We start from the raw sequence: 19,035 nt of genomic DNA, 5'->3' as shown, positions 1-19,035 counted from the left end.
TCTAAACACGATTTCATTAGTAAATATTACTAATGCCTCTGCAATGGAGGTATTAATAGGTCAGATTGTGGGAGTAGAGACATGTACCACAGAACATTGATCATACAGAAAACAAGTCAGGCAAGGGCCCTCTGGCGACTCCAGGAAATGCTGAAAGACAGAGGAAGCTGGAATGAAAACAGAGCATGACACAGCATTGCAAAGGGTTGCTGAAGAGGCAACACACACACACACACACACACACACACGTGGAGACAGTACTTCCCCACTGTACAGCCCCTTCCACAGCAAAAGAAGCAGTGGAAATTTCCAGCACAACTGATAAACAATTTTCAGTTGTTAAGTCTCTGCTTCCTGAGCTTTTGCAAGTTTTTACAGTATTTGCAGTCTTACTAAAAAGTTAGCTTTAGAAATTGTAAATTTTCCATGTCCCTTTGCTATCTGAGTGTTCCTTGTAGTTTCTTCATGTTGGAAAACTTTCCTTCATAATATTTAAGCTTAAATGTCATTCTGTTCTTAAGACTAAATGAGATAATTGGACAGATTTTTTAAAATTACATTTTAAGAACACTCATGTATTGTAGCAAATAGTAAATTTAAAAATGTGCCCCACGGTTCCGAGTATTGGTGTCAGCTTAGAAATGAGAATGTTTATTTTTGAACCAAAGAACAGACTTGAACAAAACTTTCACAATTATTCAGCCAGCTTCCCCAGTGAGAAATGAAAGCTCACTGAGGTTTCATTAGTGGCTTTTTAACTTCCCTCCTTCCAAGCAAATAGCAGCTTGGGAGTGGAAATGGTCTCAGTCTTGGTTCAAAACACGCCTGTTTTCAGCTGCGATTGTCAAAGCTTTCTGGCCATGTGTAAACAGAGACGGATGATAGAGACAGTCATCTTAATAAAAACTATTAAAAATGATAATGATTGAATGTTTACTGCCAGCCACTGTGCTAACCAGTTCATAAGGTAGGCATTCTTATTCTCATCCTTATTTTACAGTTGAGAAAACTGAAATTTAGAGAGGTCAAATAGCTTGCCCAAGATAATAGTAATTTCAGTGCAGATCCGGATTGTGTCAAGGCCAGAGATGACTGAGGTCTTCGCCATCCTGCTATGCTGTCCGTATTGAAAGCCTCTTAAAAAACAGAAGCAAAAACAACAGCAACAAAAAACTCAACTTGTGAAGTAAGCAGTTTTCAGCACCTCCCCTCTCCTCTGATGCCCTTTGCCGTCCAGTTATGCTAAGAATGAGGACTGAACCAAGTGATCAATTCTTTTTTTTTTTTTTAATTATTATTATTATACTTTAAGTTCTAGGGTACATGTGCATAACGTGCAGGTTTGTTACATATGTATACTTGTGCCATGTTGCTGTGCTGCACCCATCAACACGTCAGCACCCATCAACTCGTCATTTACATCAGGTATAACTACCAATGCAATCCCTCCCCTCTCCCCACTCCCCATGATAGGCCCCGGTGTGTGATGTTCCCCTTCCCGAGTCCAAGTGATCTCGTTGTTCAGTTCCCACCTATGAGTGAGAACATGCGGTGTTTGGTTTTCTGTTCTTGTGATAGTTTGCTGAGAATGGTTTCCAGCTGCATCCATGTCCCTACAAAGGACACAAACTCATCCTTTTTTATGACTGCATAGTATTCCATGGTGTATATGTGCCACATTTTCTTAATCCGGTCTGTCACTGATGGACATTTGGGTTGATTCCAAGTCTTTGCTATTGTGAATAGTGCCACAATAAACATATGTGTGCATGTGTCTTTATAGCAGCATGATTTATAATCCTTTGGGTATATACCCAGTAATGGGATGGCTGGGTCATATGGTACTTCTAGTTCTAGATCCTTGAGGAATCACCATACTGTTTTCCATAATGGTTGAACTAGTTTACAATCCCACCAACAGTGTAAAAGTGTTCCTATTTCTCCACATCCTCTCCAGCACCTATTGTTTCCTGACTTTTTAATGATCGCCATTCTAACTGGTGTGAGATGGTATCTCATTGTTGTTTTGATTTGCATTTCTCTGATGGCCAGTGATGATGAGCATTTTTTCATGTGTCTCTTGGCTAGATGAATGTCTTCTTTTGAGAAATGTCTGTTCATATCCTTTGCCCACTTTTTGATGGGGTTGTTGGTTTTTTTCTTGTAAATTTGTTTGGGTTCTTTGTAGGTTCTGGGTATTAGCCCTTTGTCAGATGAGTAGATTGCAAAAATTTTCTCCCATTCTGTAGGTTGCCTGTTCACTCTGATGGTAGTTTCTTTTGCCAAGTGATCAATTCTATTTAAAAAAATATTTATTGAGATCCTACTGTGTACTGGGCACCTTGCTAAGCTATGCCATGGGACCACAAAGACAAATAGCCAAGATCACAAAATATGCAGTCTTATGGCAGGGAAAAACCAATATAATTATAGCTGGAATGCACCTGTCCTCAGAATGTGATGGTATGATAGAAATAGCAATAAGTGGCCAAGAAGAAGACACACATTCAAATGATAGAGCTGAGCTGTTTTCAGGAAACACTTCAATTGGATTTTAAAGGATGGGTGGGACTTCAAAATTCAGGGCTGCATGGGAAAGGTCTTTCGAGAAGAAGAGCAGGAGCCAATGCCCCAGGGGCACAGTTGATCCCAAGACTGCAACTGGGACATTCTTCTCCCGGGTGGTCTCCCAAATAGGTAAACTCAGCAGTAATCTACAAAGCGTGTTATATGGGCCAATTCATGAGAGAAAATGCAATGATTACATAAAATCCAGGATTGCTGAAGCCAGGGGGAAACCAGGGAAACCCCTAAATAAGGTGGTCCTCAGAACGATAGGGCTCTGAGCAGAAGTTCCTTCCTCCCATCAGAAGCCACAGTGCTCTACAAACACCCCCTTGCGCATGGCAAGCAAAACCATAGACCGACGTAGGTGGTAAGTCATCTTGGTCCTGTAATCTCACGGGCCCCTCCAGGGACAGATAGGCCTCATGGGTAGCAGGACCCACCTGTGTGGTACACCAAGTACCCTTATATGTACTGTTGGCTGTGATTCTGATTAATTGGGCTTCTGTCCTGATTGGTAGGGGCTCAGGTAATATTAATTTTTAAGTACTTTCAATAGTCGGGGAGGGTCCTTTTTAAGGGGATCACAATATTCTGAAGCGAAGGAAACCCAGGCAGTTAAATTTGTTTATTATTTGTAGTTTGTTTTATATATAATACACACATATATAACATGTTTATATTTTATATATATGCAAAACAAACCACAAATATGCAATATATAGATGAGCTTAAGTTGACTGCTTCATAAAGTCATAGTGTTAATTCCATCAATGCATAGTTTGCTTATTCAAATAATTATTCTTGTTGTCTTTATAGAGTCCCAAGTTAAAGAACTGCTTTAAAGGGAGGATAGGAATTGCGTTTGGTTGCATGTGCCTTTAAAACGTCTGCACTGACTCACAAGAACATTAAAAAAACTACCTGATGGGGTGGGGGAAGGGGTGGTATAGCATGGAAACCAGGAAGAAGGCTAGGAACAGGGTTGCGTGCATGACTTTTCACTGGTTATCTCTTAAATTTGTTAATTTTTGAACCACATGGATTACAATTTAAGAACACTCATGTATTGTAATAACTGAAAAAATAAGCAAATAAGCCTATCAAACAACTCTGATTCTATTTTTGAAAAACCATAGACATCTCTGGAAGGCAGATATTTAAGAAACTGATTGGTGGCTCACACCTGTAATTCCAGCACTTTGGGAAGCTGAGGCAAGCGGATTACGAGGTCAGGAGTTCAAGACCAGCCTGACCAATGTGGTGAAACCCCGTCTCTACTAAAAATACAAAAATCAGCCGGGCATGGTGGTACGTGCCTGTAGTCCCAGCTACTCAGGAGGCTGAGGCGGAAGAATTGCTTGAACCTGGGAGATGGAGGTTGCAGTGAGCTGAGACTGAGCCACTGCATTCCAGCCTGGGCGACAGAGAGAGACTCTGTCTCAAAAAAAAAAAAAAAAAAAAGAAAAAAAAAAAAAGAAAAGAAAAGAAAAAAGAAAAAATAAACAAAGAAACTGATAATAGAGGTCACCTCCAGGAAGAGTGTAACCAGAGAATGGGAAAAGGAAGTAGGCTTACATTTTATTCAATCACCTGTAAGGTATTTTGAGTTCTGTGCCATGTATATGTATTATCTGTTCCTGAGTAAACATGTGGGAAAATAATAGTAACTGCATTAGAAAGATCCTTCTGATGACTGCAGTGAAGGGTCGGAAGCTAAAGGACCATGCAAGGAGCACTCTGGCCTTCAGCAAAGTCTGAAGTTCATTTTTTTTTTTTTTTTTTTGAGACAGGGTCTCTCTCTGTTGCCCAGGCTGGAATGCAATGGCACAATCTCAGCTCACTGCAAGCTCCACCTCCCGGGTTCAAATGATTCTCATGCCTCCACCTCCAGAGTAGCTGGGATTACAGGAGTGTGCCAGCATACTTGGCTAATCTTTTGTATTTTTAGAAAAGACATGGTTTCAAGGTGTTGGCCAGGCTGGTCTCGAGCCTTGACCTCAAGTGATCTACCCTCCTTGGCCTCCCAAACTGCTGGGATTACAGGTGTGAGCCACCGTGCCTGGCCCTATTGCTCATTTGGGAAAGGCCTCCTCTGGCCTGAAGAAACAGCACCTGCTGTAATGACTGCTGCCCAAATCCCCCTAATTTGAGCTTTACTTGTTTTTTGTTTGTTTTTGTTTGTTTTTTACTTTTTATTGATACATAATATTTGTACATAATATTTGTACATAATATTGATACATAATATTTATGGCTTACATGTGATATTTTGTTACATGCACAGAATGTGTAATGGTCAAGTCAGGGCATTTAGGGTATCCATCACCATTAACATTGATCATTTCTATGTGTTGGGAACATTTCAAGTCCTCTCTTCTAGCTATTTTGAAATATATGATATGTTGTTGTGAACTCTAGTCACCCTAGTTGGCTATCGAACATTAAAACTGATTCCTTCTATTCAACTGTAGGATTGTACCCATTTACCAAACTCTCCTCATCTCTACCTCCCCACGCCCACCCCAAACCCACTCCTTCCAGCCTCTGGTTACCATCATTCTACTTTCCACCTGCATGAGACCAACTTTTTCAGCTCCCACATATGAATGAGCACATGCAATATTTGTCTGTCTGTGAGATTCACTTATGTTAGACATGACTTCTTTCCTGTTTTGCTGGAAAGATCACATATGGACGGACCTTTGGTGACCATTTATATCCTAGTAAACATGTGAATAATATCACAGTGGAAAAATTTCAAGAAAAACGGAAGTAACAAGGAATTCTCTCCCAACCCTACCTCATCCCCTCACTGCCTGAGTTTTGGGGGTTTCTTTTTAAGGGAGAAGAAAAGGTCTTAGAAGAGGGTTGTATTGTATTTTTTTGTGCATCTCAATTTTGCAGGTTTCTCCCCACCCCCATGTGAACATCTCCAGGCATTATGTAAAATAGTTAATCACATCCTTTTCAGGTCAGGGTTTAAAGCAGGATGTTAGGGATGGAGGTCACCAGACTCCTGGCTAGGGAAGGGGCTGTTGAGAGACAAGGTACATAAAGGGGAGGGGATTTACTTTGGGGAAGATCAATTGTACTATTCTCAGAACAGTGTAACTAGAAAACAGGGTGCACTCAATTCATTGGGCAAGAAAATCCTGCATGTGTTGCAGGGCTTAAGTGGTTGAAGGCCAGCACTATGTTTATCAGTGGGTGGGAAATGGGGAGGAAGCTACACACACCCAGAAGATTCTCTGTAAACAAGCCCGACCCCAGGAGGAAGGAAGTGGCTGTCAGAGAATTAGTAAGGTTCAAAGTTACCCTGGAACATCCTTGTGTTTGAGTTAAAGCTGATGTTAATTTTAATATCAGAGAATAAAATAGATTTTTTCTCCAATACTAGTGATCTTATTGTTTAGTCCAGGAACTAAAGACTTTAGCTAGAAATAGTAAATTCTTTTAAAGGTTCAGATTTCCTAACTGGCAGAAGAGGGCATATCTTCAACAAAGGGTACTGTGTTTATCTTTAAGGGATCTACTTTTACACTGGGGAACAATGAGGGGAAGTGTAAAAACAAGCCTACATCATATCATCTGAAACATTTCTTTCTATTCACATTTAACTGGGCTCTTTTTCTCACTAAATCAAACATACTGTCATTTCTTACCCGCAGTGTCTTTCATAATCTGGCCCAGAATTTTCTCAGTCTCATTTCCCAACTTTATAGCAGGCAATCTCTGCTTCAGTCTTGGTCTCAATCTCCTGAAAACACACTTAGTCCTATTTGCCAGCCACATCCTCTTCTTGCCTTTTGATTTGTCCCTCCTCTTCCATTTGAGGACAAAGCCAAATCCTAATTTCCATGAAGACTGCCTCAAGCAGTGAAGGCTTTTTGGCCCCTCCTCTGAAGAGGACACAATGCATGCATCTTTTCTGAGACTAAGACGCACCTACTTGGAAGATTCTGACATACCTGTGTAGATAGCTGGGTAGGTCTGTTTGCATGAACTAAAAACATACTGCTTAAGAGAACAGGGCTGGAGTGCCCTGATAAAGGTTAAGTCAAGGCAGACAGACAAGGTTGGCTAAACCTTGGCTCCAGTGGGCAAAGGTGAAGCTGGGAATGGCATCGTGTCTTCATTCGCATTTTTATTCTGGCTCAGCTCCACCCCCAGAACTCAGGTCTGAGTCTCAAGGAAGAGTGGCTAAAAGCTAAATAAAAAGATGTTTCGTTGAACATGTATTAAGACAGTGAGGCACAAGTGACTTTTCTTTGGGATTACATGAACATAGTAAAACAAAAGGGGAAGAGAGGCGTTTAGGTCAACCTTCTCATTGAACACCCTGGTGCTATGGCATTTTGAGGTCTTCAGGCCACCCATGGGGGCACTTCCTTAAGGAAACAGTGGTCTCTGGAGGAAGTTGTGGCAGTGCCCATAGAAAAGGTTGCCAGATAAATACGCAATGCCCACTTAAATGTGAGTTCAGAGAAACAGCAAATAACTTCTTAGTATATCTCATACGACATTTGGGCACAATTATACTAAAAATTATTTGTTGTTTCTCTGAAATTCACATTTAACTAGGTGTTCTACATTTTTATTTGTAAACCTGGCAACCCTACCATAAGGAATGGTTGTGCCTGAAAAAGGTAGAGTGTCCAGGCCAAGCACTGTGGCTCACGCCTGTAATTCCAGCATTTTGGGAGTCTGAGGTCGGTGGATTGCTTGAGCTCAGGAGTTCAACCAGCCTAGGCAACACAGCAAGACCCCGTCTACAAAAAAATTTTTTTGTAATTAGGCGGGCATGGTGGTGTGTGCCTGTGGTCCCAGTTACTTGAGAGGCCGAGATGGGAAGATTACTTGAGCATGGGAGATCAAGGCTGCAGTGAGCCATGTTCAAGCCACTGCACTCCATCCTGAGTGACAGAATGAGACCCTGTTTCCAAAAAAAAAAAAAAAAAAAAAGAGCCCAGTAGTGTCCAACAATACTTGGAGCAGGGAATTCTAACATGATAGTTGGGTATTGGCAACTTCCCTTTCTTAAGAAAAAGACAAAGCATTTAGAAGAGAAAGGCTTTTGACCCTTCCATTTGCTTCATACCTTTCAGTCATTCCTGATGCCTGCAGTGATGACAGCTGTCTAGAGGCTGTGAAGTACAAGCAGGAGGATGAAAGGCCAAGAGGCCAAGATGGTGAAGGCAAAGGTTGAAAAGAGCCTGAGTCCTTAAGGACGTTGTCGGGCTCCATCCAGGGAGGCTCACCCTTTCCGAGATACACAGCTGCATGGGGTTGGCTTCAGACCCAAAGAACATTTGAGTCCTATTAGGAAGAAAAAAGAAGGGAATCACTGCTGGGTAGGCTGTCAACAATGTGACTGACAATCTAACCAGCAACCACACAATGTCCACAATGTGTGGACACTGATTCTTTAAAGCTCTGATTATTGACCACAGAACTTTGAGTTTTTAAATACATACACAGATATTAGAAGTCTAGGAAGAAAAAGAAGATAGGAAAGTATAGTGCAATAAAAGTGCCCATACTCCCCTTTACTTGTTTGTTGTTTTCGATTGACTACCAATGTGGTAGAATGTCAAGCATAGTAGACATACTTTTTTTTAAGTACCAAGTTAGTTATTCCCTGAAAGATCAGTGCTCATATTCTTTCTTATCTGCAACCAGGTCACTGGATCCCTTATTTCCCATCTCCCTTACGTACATGCCTGCCTCTGGAACATATCCTTTCAGAAGTCAGGGAGAATTTAAAGATCTATAACCTCATAGCCCCAGGTTAGTCAACCTTGCCATTTATCAGTCATTCATGAACCCACACTAAGCTTTGCATCTGCTTGCCTCCAGATTTCTCCCGTTGTGAGACATTTAATATTTTTGTTGCTGGAGACACTATCAGATGCTCTATTACTTAGGGCCAAAAGCATGCCTAACTGATAGAGAAGCTGCAAGGATTTCTTGATGACTCACATGAGACACCTTTTTCAACTTTCAGAAATGCTTAGGGGAAACTTTCCAGGAAACTGCACACCTAAGGTATCAGGTCAACGAGAGGGCCAGCCAAACGTGGGTTACACTTGGCATTTATCTTGAGAAGTTAATGATACTGGATGTGAGTATGCAGTGAACCTCCACGATTAGCTCCTGAGAGCTCGGAGGGTCTCCTTTATACTTTCCTCTAATGCGCTACTCAGTGTATGATTATTAATTGACTACTTAAAGTATGTAATTGATTCATGGAGCATATCCAACGTAAGCTAAATCTGGAAGGAGGGATTTGGAAGAAGGCGTGGAGTAAGGAGAACACTGTGGGTTAGAAGGTGAGAACAGAGGTCCTGGAGCAAGTCATTAGCACAGCACATTTGGTGCATGGGGACTGGGTCACCTGCAAAGCATTGGTAAGGGTTTTGGTCTGTGGGGAGCAAATGAACTGCTGGACATGCTGCTGGGAGTTAGGAGCTAATGCAGTGGAACACTGGAAGCTACTGCAGTCCTTGAATAGTGGAAGAATATAAAGACAGAAATATCTTAGGGGAATTCATAGCCAGCAGCCAGTAAGAAACATAAAGATTAAAAGAAATATATTAGAGGCAGAGAGGGCAGTTAGGAACCTCTTAAAGTAATAAGAGGAATGGATTAGGATGGTGCTAGGGAAGCAGGAGGGAAAGCAGTGAATACTAGAAACAGTTCAATTTAATAACTGACAGAAGGCCAGAGAAGAGAATTGTTATTTGCTTGATGTCTACTCTGTGTGAAGCACTTTACATATATCACCCAATTTAGTCCTTGTGAGTTGTATTATTATAACCCCTATCCAGTGGGTAAGACCAATCTGTAAACAGAACAATATTACAGAGTGGCAGCAGTTCTAATAGAGGTTGATATAGGAAAACTATGGGAGGCATTCAGGAAAGAGCCACAGGTCTAGGGAAGGTCTTGAAGGATGAGTAGAAATTTAACAGATGGAAAAGCCAGGAGAGACCATTCTGGATAGATGGGTGGCATGTTTAAGGCATTTCTTTCACAAAATCCTTGCATGTCTTTTGCAGAATTCATCAGTACAAAGGAGTCCCTCTAGTGATGAGATACTTGTGAGATACCAAAAGGACTTTTTGGTGCCCTTAAGTAATACCATGTAGGTAGCTGCCAGTTGGGCATCGAAGAAAAACTATAGCTATAGGCCAGAAGAGGAAACATTTGCAGAGATTCCTGCTGGAATGCAAGCACTGTGATGTGGTGACATGAGAGATAGAAGAGTCCTGAAGTTCTTCCCAGGTCCCTCCTACCTCCATCCTTCCCAGGATCACCCAGGGCCACCTGACCCCACCCCCCATCTGCTCCAACCCCTGCCTGTTCTCCTGTCTACACTAGGGCTACATGTGTTCTGAGCATAAAGATAGAACCAGCATCCTCTGCATCCCTCACCTATTCCCTCTGGAGGCTGACTGCCCTGGGGTCTCAGGGAGACCAGGAGGCTGCAGCTGTCTCCTCTGACACCTTTCTGAATAGCACAGACAACTCTTCTCAAGACTCTCTGAGGCTGTGGCTTTCTGACATTTAGTCTAAGGTCCCTGGGACACAACAGCAGAGGCTTCCCTCCCCTCACCTTTCAGTCATCAGGACAATGTTTGGTTGCTTGTTTGCTTCCTCACCCACCCTTGGAGATAGGCAGGAGGCCTCAGATAACCCCAATCGTGAGAGAGATCATCGTGGTCTCAGAGAACAAATGCTGCAGATGCTGTCACGTCCCTTGCTTGACTGGTTAGAACCTTTTGGTTCCTTTGGGGATGATAAGAAGACACCATGTTCTCCTGTTCTACATTTCATTCAAAATGTTAGCATCGGTTTCTATGTTGTTGATTCTGCCACCACTGCGAACCTATTCTTCCATTGCCACAAATATTATAATAACATTTCTCTTCCTGTTACTTTTGCTTCAAATAATTCCTAAGGAATATATCCAATAGCAGGGGAGCCAGGAGCCTGCAGACCTGCGCTTTGCTTTGGATTGTGCCTCTATCCATCCACTGTGCACCCTTGAACTAGATACCACTCTTGTGAGCCTTGGTTTCACCATTTGTTAAAGAGATGTACCAGAGTTTGCTCCCCCTTCCTTAGTCTTTCCTTGAGGACTGGTAGAGACCACATATATTACAGCGACATGGCGTGTATAGGGTATGATAGATGTGCATTGTCATCAGGCAGCAGAACAGCGTAGTTAACAGCACAGATGCTGGAGCCACAGCGTAGTTAACAGCACAGATGCTGGAGCCACACTGCCAGTTTTCTTCTCTGGAAAATCAGAATAAGGATGAGGATTGAAAGCTCTGAAATCCCCAAAGCCCAGAAAACCAAATGCTTTTTTGTAAGTGGTATACCCAAACTTATTTGGTGTCATATTCAATGTGAAGGTTTTGGTAGGCTTTGTCTAGCCCACTGGCTGCAGAAATGTCCACATGCTTGTTTACTAACTGCTGCCCCAGACCCCTCTGGGAATCATTACATAATATATGGTATAGGCACCATATTGTTTTTCTATGATATGAACAATTCAGTATTGGAAACACATTTGGCCTCAAGGATTTTGGATATAGGATTGTGGGCCTTCAGTACTGAACTCACAGGGCTGCTATGAGCAGTCAGTTGATTTAGCTAAAGCTCTAATAAGAGTGTCTGGCCCACAGTAGGTGCTCTATGGATGTTACCTGCCATTACTGCTTCCTCTGTTATGCAACCCCGAGCACCTTGAACAATTTCCACATTGCCCTGGACCTCCTATTTGTGCCCTGGAACCATTAATGTCTGGATTTCTCTCTATTCAATCACGCAGCACCAGACTCACCTGAAGTTCTATCTTCTCAACTCTCCACCAAAATGCTCTCCTTGTTAGGAATATGGAAATCCTCTCGGTAGCAACCCTCACACCCTTCCCTCTGCCTTCATGGTAGTGAAGGAGGCTGGGAGAGGGCTCTGGGAAGAATCCCAGCAGTATTTCAGACACCTAGCTCACCTCGACATACTTCCTATGGGTTGCATGGCTAAGATCCCATATGTGTGGGTGCAGCTCTGCTTCCTTTAGAAAAATTAATCCCACCTTTCCAGACCTCTGTTTCTCATGAATAAAACACAACAGTCAGCCTAGATGAGAATGACATGCCTTCCGGCCCCCTGAAATCCTACCTCCTGGACATCTTGGATGCTACTTCAGCAGCCAGGTGATATGAGAGGGAGGATGAAAGCTACCTCACTTCAACTCCAAGTATGGTACATCCAGCCCCAAGAGGGCCAAATGCAAAGCATTCTAGAACTTTGTTACCACAAGACATTAGATGCTCTTTTCGTGACTCCTGGGTACTGAAACCAACCTGACTGTAGAAACAGGCCTGTGGTCTTCCTCCGGACAAGTTCAGACATGAACTGGACAGTCCCATGTTCAAGGAGGTCCAGCTGGGAGCTAGAGGGCCGCAGGCAAGGATGCCATGCACTGATTCAGGCAGAGACCAGGCAGCACACTGACCAGTACCGGGATCTGGTCCAAAGACAAAAGAACCCTGATGTGGTGGTGAGAGAGGCTGAGGGAGGAGCAGGAGAGGGACTTTGGGGAGTGGCTGTGGTTCAGGGTAGGGTTCTAGTTCAGGAGGGAGACACATATGAGGGAGGGTGTGTGAGGAGAGGGGAAGCATGACAGAAGACTGGTGCTGTAGACTGGGTCACCCAGAGGTGGGAGGAAGCACCATGACCCCAAAATCCTGGGCCCCCAGGGCTGTTTCCTAGAGCACCAAGTGCTGCCATGCTGTGACAAGACACAGTTAGATGCCAGTCTCACCTCCCTGTTATCCTTATGAAAAGAACCCCATTTTATTTTAGAAACGGTCTAACTGATTAAAAACACTCACATCCCCAGAGCCCCAGGTATGTTTAGTAAGATAAGCAGACATTCCTGCAAAGGGCTACGGGAAAATGTGTTAAAGGGGTCAATTTAGTTGGCATTTGCTTTTGCCCTTTATCCTTCCCCTCCCTTTTTTTGTGCATGGAACTCATACAGGATGCTGAAAGAAAAAACAGCCATCTAGTGAGCAGGAAGCCCCAAGCCACAGGCTCAGCCTGGGGGAGCTGAAAGCTAAAAGAAGCCTAAGACCCTGATGGCACTGGAGAAGTCACAAGACAGCCTTGAATGCTCTTGCAGCCTCCTGTCATGTGAGAAAGATAACTCTTCTTTGGTGAATCTATTATATTGGGTTTTTGTTTTACACAAGCAAACCTAATCCTAACACATGTAGAAATGAGAGTAAAGGAGAAGAGGGACAGGCTATGTCAGGTCGTCAGGGAAGGCTTCTGAGAGACAGGACTTTTAAAGGGAGACACGAAGGCTGAGATACCTACTTACACAATTGTCATGAGGATTAGATGTATTTGGAGACTCTGAAGGGTTGAAGTGAACCCAGAAGGCATAGCTCATCACCCGGACTCCTGCTTTGGAGACTTTATCCTTTCTTTATCCTTTCTTAAGCCCCTGTAGGTGGTGGGCACTTAAGCCACTGATAAGCTTCCTGCCTCCCATGTGTTCTACTTAAGACTTAGTGGGGTTAGGGTAACCCTGAGACCACAGTGGGGAGGTGTCAGTAAATCTAGCTGCAGGAAAGCAGTTAAAAACAACAGGAGAAGCAAGTTAAAGGATGACATGGTGGCTTGCTGAAAATCATCTGCACTTCTAGAAAAAATTTTTCGGATTATGTCAATGGTGGGTCAGTAGCACCTTCACATTCCAAGCACACTTCATTCATTCACTTCCTGAATGTCTGTAGCATGTCAGACACTGTATTAGGTGCTAGAGAAACAAAGATGGATAAAAATACAGTCCTTGGCCTCAAGCATCTTCTCTGGGTGTCACACTTTTAGGGAAATGGGAACCAAAAGATGAAGGGTCTATTTGAGTTAAATGCGAGGAAGAGAAAAAACTCTGAATACTGAAATTGCTGTAATTTTGCATCCTCTGACTGATGCTGCAGAAATAATATACCCCAGCTTTTAGGAGACGAGGGGATATTTCCAATCTAGACTGAAGTGGAAAGTTACTAGGATGCTAAAAAATCAGCTTACATAATTACAGGCTGATGTCAAACAAACTATAGAAGGTTCTTAATTTCTAGTATTTCCTTTGGCTGTGAATAAACTACCACTTGACCCAGGTAAAATATGCTGTCTCCTTAGATGGAAAAATACTCAGATGGTGGGAATTTTATGCTATTTATCAACAAGAAGCTGTTGGGTCTTCAGTGATACCCACTGTACCACATTCTGGCCAGCTGACTAAGGTGGCTCCAGCCCACCATATTTCAAATAGCTGATCCTGACAGAAAGGTATTAGAGAATATAGTATATCTGCTCTGTTCTGGGGTATTAAAAAAAGAGTATGCAGTGTAGACCGTGCTTTGGAGTTCATGCTCTGGAGTAAGAACATCTGACTTTGAATCCTAACTTTGCTACCTATAGTTTGTGAGAAGCCAGGTAATTCCTTGGCATCACTGAGCCTCAGGGTCATGAATGACATGGATATGATCATTCCTACCATATAGACTTGTTAAGATGATTAAAAATAATATGCAAAGGATGTTCAGTGCTTGGCACAGATTTAGAGCTCAAATGTGTTGATTGGGGGGAAAATGAGGTGGGGAAGCAAAATGAGGGAATGCAAAATCTTTTGTCAGAGGGATCATCTGGGCTGCAGCCAATTTATCACAAATGGACCTCCTCGTACCAGGTGTAGTCATATTCTCAACAGACCTCAGAGCCAGTTCCACCTCTGTTTTCCCTCATTCTGTCCCAGTCACTGTGAAGCTGCTGGAGAATGTGCGGCTCCCCAGTTATTTAACCAGAGAGCTGTATTTAGGTGATGCTGAATGTTCATTGTAGAGGGCAGACATGTGGGCAGTTCTGGAGGGTCTGTAGAACAAGCAGGTAGGTCCAATGCTCCCTGGGATGACTCTGCTTTGTGATGCTATTTAAAGGTTTTCATGAAAGGCTTCCTTATGTAAAGGCATTGGCTTTCTCATCTCTTCAGTGGAGGTGATTATACCAACCTCATCTGATCACCATGGGAATTAAACCAACGAAAAGCACCCAGCATGCTTACTGGGAGGAAGCAGGCATTCAATAAACATTGCTTTATCCTTTCCCATGACCCGCCCTGGTGTTATGCTGCCCTCAACCAACAGTATTACTGTCCATGTGCTGACAATGTGTGGCAGGAGAAATAAAGGAATCTACTCTTAACCACTTACACTTTAGTTGGAATTACTCTGGTGAGCCAGGTCATCATTTCCTAATTCTTTTTAACTCCGGTGCACGTTAGACTTACTGGGCAGAATTTTTAAAACTACTGATGTCCAGCACGCACCCCTCCTCCCACGCCAAGAGAATCTGATTTAATGAATGGCTCGTTAAAAGAATGAGCACCTCTCTGGCTTTCAGTTTGTTTCTCTGTAAACTGAGAGGCAGAAAGGTAGAGCAACTTACCATGTCGCACAACCAGAGAACACCCCAGGTCCACTGGTGCCAGACAAGGGCGTTCACTGCAATGGATACTGTCTTTAGTTACAATTAGAATATTTTGTCTATCATGGATTGTTTTTGCATTAATTTTGAGTTTTAAAATATTGTATTAAAATATTATTTATCTCGATGATGGAGTTTTCTTGGCACCCCGTTAATTTGCACTTGAGGCCATACCCAAATGTTGGGGAAAACTTAAGAAAAATCCCTCAGCCCATGTGCCTTGAGTCTTGATTCCCATCTCCTCACACGTCCTCTCTCATGTTTGTCTCCCTCCTGAACTATAGCCCTAGCCTGAACCCCAGTCACTCCCCAAATCCCTCTCCTGCTTCCCCATCAGCCCCTCTCATCAGTGTCCTTTTGTCTTTGGACCAGATTCTGGTACTACTCAGTGTGCTGCCTGGTTTCTTTTATTTATTATTTCTTTTTTTTTTTTAATTTTATTTTAGAGACAGGGTCTCACTCTGTCACCCAGGCTGGAGTGCAGTGGCGTGATCCACTCACTGCAGCCTTGAACTCCCAGGCTCAAGTGATCCTCCCGCCTCAGCCTCCCACGTAGCTGAGACTACAGGAACATGCCACCACACCCGGCTAATTTTTAAATTTTTTGTAGAGATGTCTGTCTTGCTGCGTTGCTCAGGTTGGTCTCAAACTCCTAGCCTCAAGAGATCCTCCCACCTCAGCCTCCCAAAGCATTGGGATTACAGGCGTGAGCCACCAGCCACCATGCCTGGCCTGGTCTCTGACTTTAATCAGCGGGTGGCATCCTTGCGCATAGCCCTCTGGCTCCCAGCTGGACCTCCTTGAACTTGGGACTGTCCGATTCATGTGTAGGAATTGCATCTAAAAAGGAAAATGAACTGGACATCCTGTCCTTTTCCCTTTGGAAGTTCATTCTAAGCACCCCCTTCAGTTTTGCGCTGCGTTACCAGGAGTGGTGATGGCCAGTCACAAGAATGAGGATGAGCAGTTGGTCTGTGACTGAGCGGGGCACAGGCCTAGTGAATTTCTGAGGCTTCTCTACAAGAAATCATTTGAGAGTAAACGTAAGACTGGTTAGATTTTGGCTGTGTATCTTCAGCAGCTTAGGCAGCAAATGAAATTCCTCCTGGAAGAAGTACTCATTCTTTATCCTGCCACTAGCTTAGAGTGAGTTTTGACTTTTGCTAGCTTGAAATTTTCAGCCCTTAATAATCTGAACTAGGAAATAAAGGAATGGTAATACTAGAAGAATGCCTTCAGATGTCATTAGACAATTAGCTAACTGATTTGTCTGGCAGGAACACAATCCATATCAGGTTAGGAAATAAGTCAACAGTGTGCAAAAAAAGATTCAGACAAAGTGGAGCCAGAACCAGGTAAAGCCCCTTCCTGGCAGAGTAGACAGATACTGGGGCTCATAGGAAGTACCATAGCCTGTCTGACATCATCTGCCTCAGGGAGTCCTCCCGTCCCCTCAAGGGCACCACTGAATTCTCCACAATTTCTGTAAACTCAATTTTCCTTTCCTTTGATTTCGGTTCCCACTACAACAGAAGCTCCTTTAGGATAAGGACATTCTCAGACTGTGTTCAGTGCTGTATTCTTAGCGACTAGGATCATATCACCCTCCTGATTATAACTTTGCATGATCGTTCCGTTTCCTTCAGAAATAACACTGAAGTCCTTATGTGGCCTGCAGGCCTGAAAGATCTACCCCCTGCTTACTAATTCAACTTCCAGTCAAGTCACCTTTTCGTCAGAAAATGGTACCCCCAAATGAAGGCCTCTTTATAAAGCAGCCCCCAGAGTAAAAGATTTTCTCTGACATTTTCCTGCCCTCCTGTCTCTGGCCCCTCATTCTCCCCCAAGACCAGCCATAGAAACTAGAATCTGTCTTCCCCAAGGCATATCGTAGAAACCAGAATCCCTTTTCCCCAAAAATATTACTCTAACTTCCCCCAAGCCTTTCTGTGTAAAAACTGGCCACAAAAAAAAAAAAAAAAAAAAAAAAAAAATTGTCTAGGCCAGGCGTGGTGGCTCATGCCTGTAATCCCAGCACTTTGGAAGGCCGAGGCAGATCATTTGAGCCCAGGAGTTTGAGATCAGCCTGGCCAACATGGTGAAGCCCTGTCTCTACTTAAAATAAAAACATTAGCTGGGTGTGGTGGTGCGGGTTTGTGGTGCCTGTTACAAGGGAGACTGAGGTGGAAGGATCACTTGAGCCCTGGAGGTTGAGGCTGCTGTGAGCTGAGGTCACACCACTGCACTCCAGTCTGTGCTCACTGTAAGCTAGTGGCAGGATAAAGAATGAATACTTCTTCGAGGAGGAATTTCATTTGCTTCTTAAGCTGCTAAAGAGACACAGTCAAAATCTAACCAATCTTAAGTTTAATTTTGAAAAAATTTAAAAAAGTTATCTGACTTATCTTGTTTGATTGTAGGTCATAAGACCCTCATTTCAAGAGGGTCCTGCTGCATACCCAGAAGGAAGGAATGCTACACAGAGAAGCTAAGAGGAATCCAAACAGACAGACCTTGCTGGACTTCCCTACTCAGTCCATTAACATTAGCTTATCCCTTTCTGTCCCGTCATTTTTCTCCACAGCTGTCCATACTTCATTGAAACTAAGCCTAAAAATAGGCAGTTTCCCCTGTATCTTTGGGTCTTTATTCTGAAGGCTCCTGTATACAACTATAATCAAATAAATTTGTATGCCTTTTCTCTTATTAATCTGTCTTTTGTCAGTTGATTTTCAGTGAACCTACAGAGGATAAAAAGAGATTTTACCTTGGCCTCTACAGTTCCAATATATCCATTTCCCTCTCAAAGACTCTGACACAGAATAGGTACTTACAAATTACTTGTTGAACGGATATGTGATGAATGAATGAATGAACTTTTGTAGCATGTATGACCCTGTCCTAGACTAAAATATGAAGATGGGTCTCCCCATGCTCTCCCTGGTAGCTGTTCTCTCCTTGCTTGTGCCAGTGGCCAAGCACTGCCCATTAGCTGCCTAGGCCTCCTTAAATGCTCCAGCCTTGGGTTTGACAGTCTAGATAGTGCCCCCATAAAATGCTAAAAGCTGAAATGTGAAGTGCTGCACATAATATTTAGCTTTTAACAGATGTACACCATTCTAAATACTATGGGAACATAGGGCATCATAGACAGTATAGGGAAATGATTTATGTGTGGACATGAGTGGTCATTCACCCCACAGGGCAGCCATCTGGCCTGTCATCTGTGCAGGGGGCAGATCCTGGCATACTTATTGTATTCCATTTAAACCAGGTTCATCTAGAGTTTTCATGTTCTCTCGATCATTCTGACGATATATTGGCTGTCTTGCACTATTTTCCCTTCTAACATACAATAGAAGTAACTGAAAGTGCATATGTCACAATGTCAATAGTGCTTACATTTAGGTGTTGAGATAGGAGTGTTTTTAGCATTTCCCTCTTACATGTATCTATTTTAAAATTTATCTTTATTGACAATATATTACTTTTATAATTTTAGAATACTTGAAGTATTACTTCACGTGTTGTCTTTTGTGTTTATATATATTTCAATTGTGTAAAGCTGAGCTGTCGAGCGGTGTCCACTAATGGCCTGTGAGTACTTAAATTTAAATGAATCAAAATGAAATTCACTATAAGGAACTTAAACAAATTTACAAGTGAAAAACAAATAACCCCATTATAAAGTGGCCTAAGGACATCACCAGACAATATTCAAAAGAAGACATACATGCTGCCAACATCTCTAATCATTAGAGAAATGCTATTCAAAACCACAGTGAGATACCATCTCATCCTAGTTAGAATGGCCGTTATTAAAAAGTCAAAAAATAACAGATGTTGGCAAAGTTGTGGACAAAAGGGAACACCTATACACTGCCAGTGGGAATTTAAATCAGT

At 42.8% G+C, this 19,035-nt stretch overlaps 1 long non-coding RNA gene across 1 annotated transcript in view; it reads right to left on the bottom strand.

Moving 5' to 3' along the window:
• LOC106998714 (uncharacterized) overlaps positions 1–17,044 on the bottom strand; it is a 33,761-nt gene extending 16,717 nt beyond the window's left edge. The window contains exons 1-2 of the long non-coding RNA XR_001445254.3: positions 11,943–17,044; positions 7,667–7,884 (exon numbers count right to left, since the gene is read on the bottom strand). This is a non-coding gene — a long non-coding RNA (uncharacterized LOC106998714). The remainder of the gene's footprint in view (positions 1–7,666; positions 7,885–11,942) is intronic.
• Positions 17,045–19,035: the final 1,991 nt, after the last annotated feature.

The sequence above is a fragment of the Macaca mulatta genome, chromosome 6 (genome assembly GCF_049350105.2).
Source record: "Macaca mulatta isolate MMU2019108-1 chromosome 6, T2T-MMU8v2.0, whole genome shotgun sequence".
Lineage (NCBI taxonomy): Eukaryota > Metazoa > Chordata > Mammalia > Primates > Cercopithecidae > Macaca > Macaca mulatta.
The sequence above is the reverse complement of the archived record's forward strand: the minus strand, read 5'-3'. Positions and strand labels throughout refer to the sequence as shown.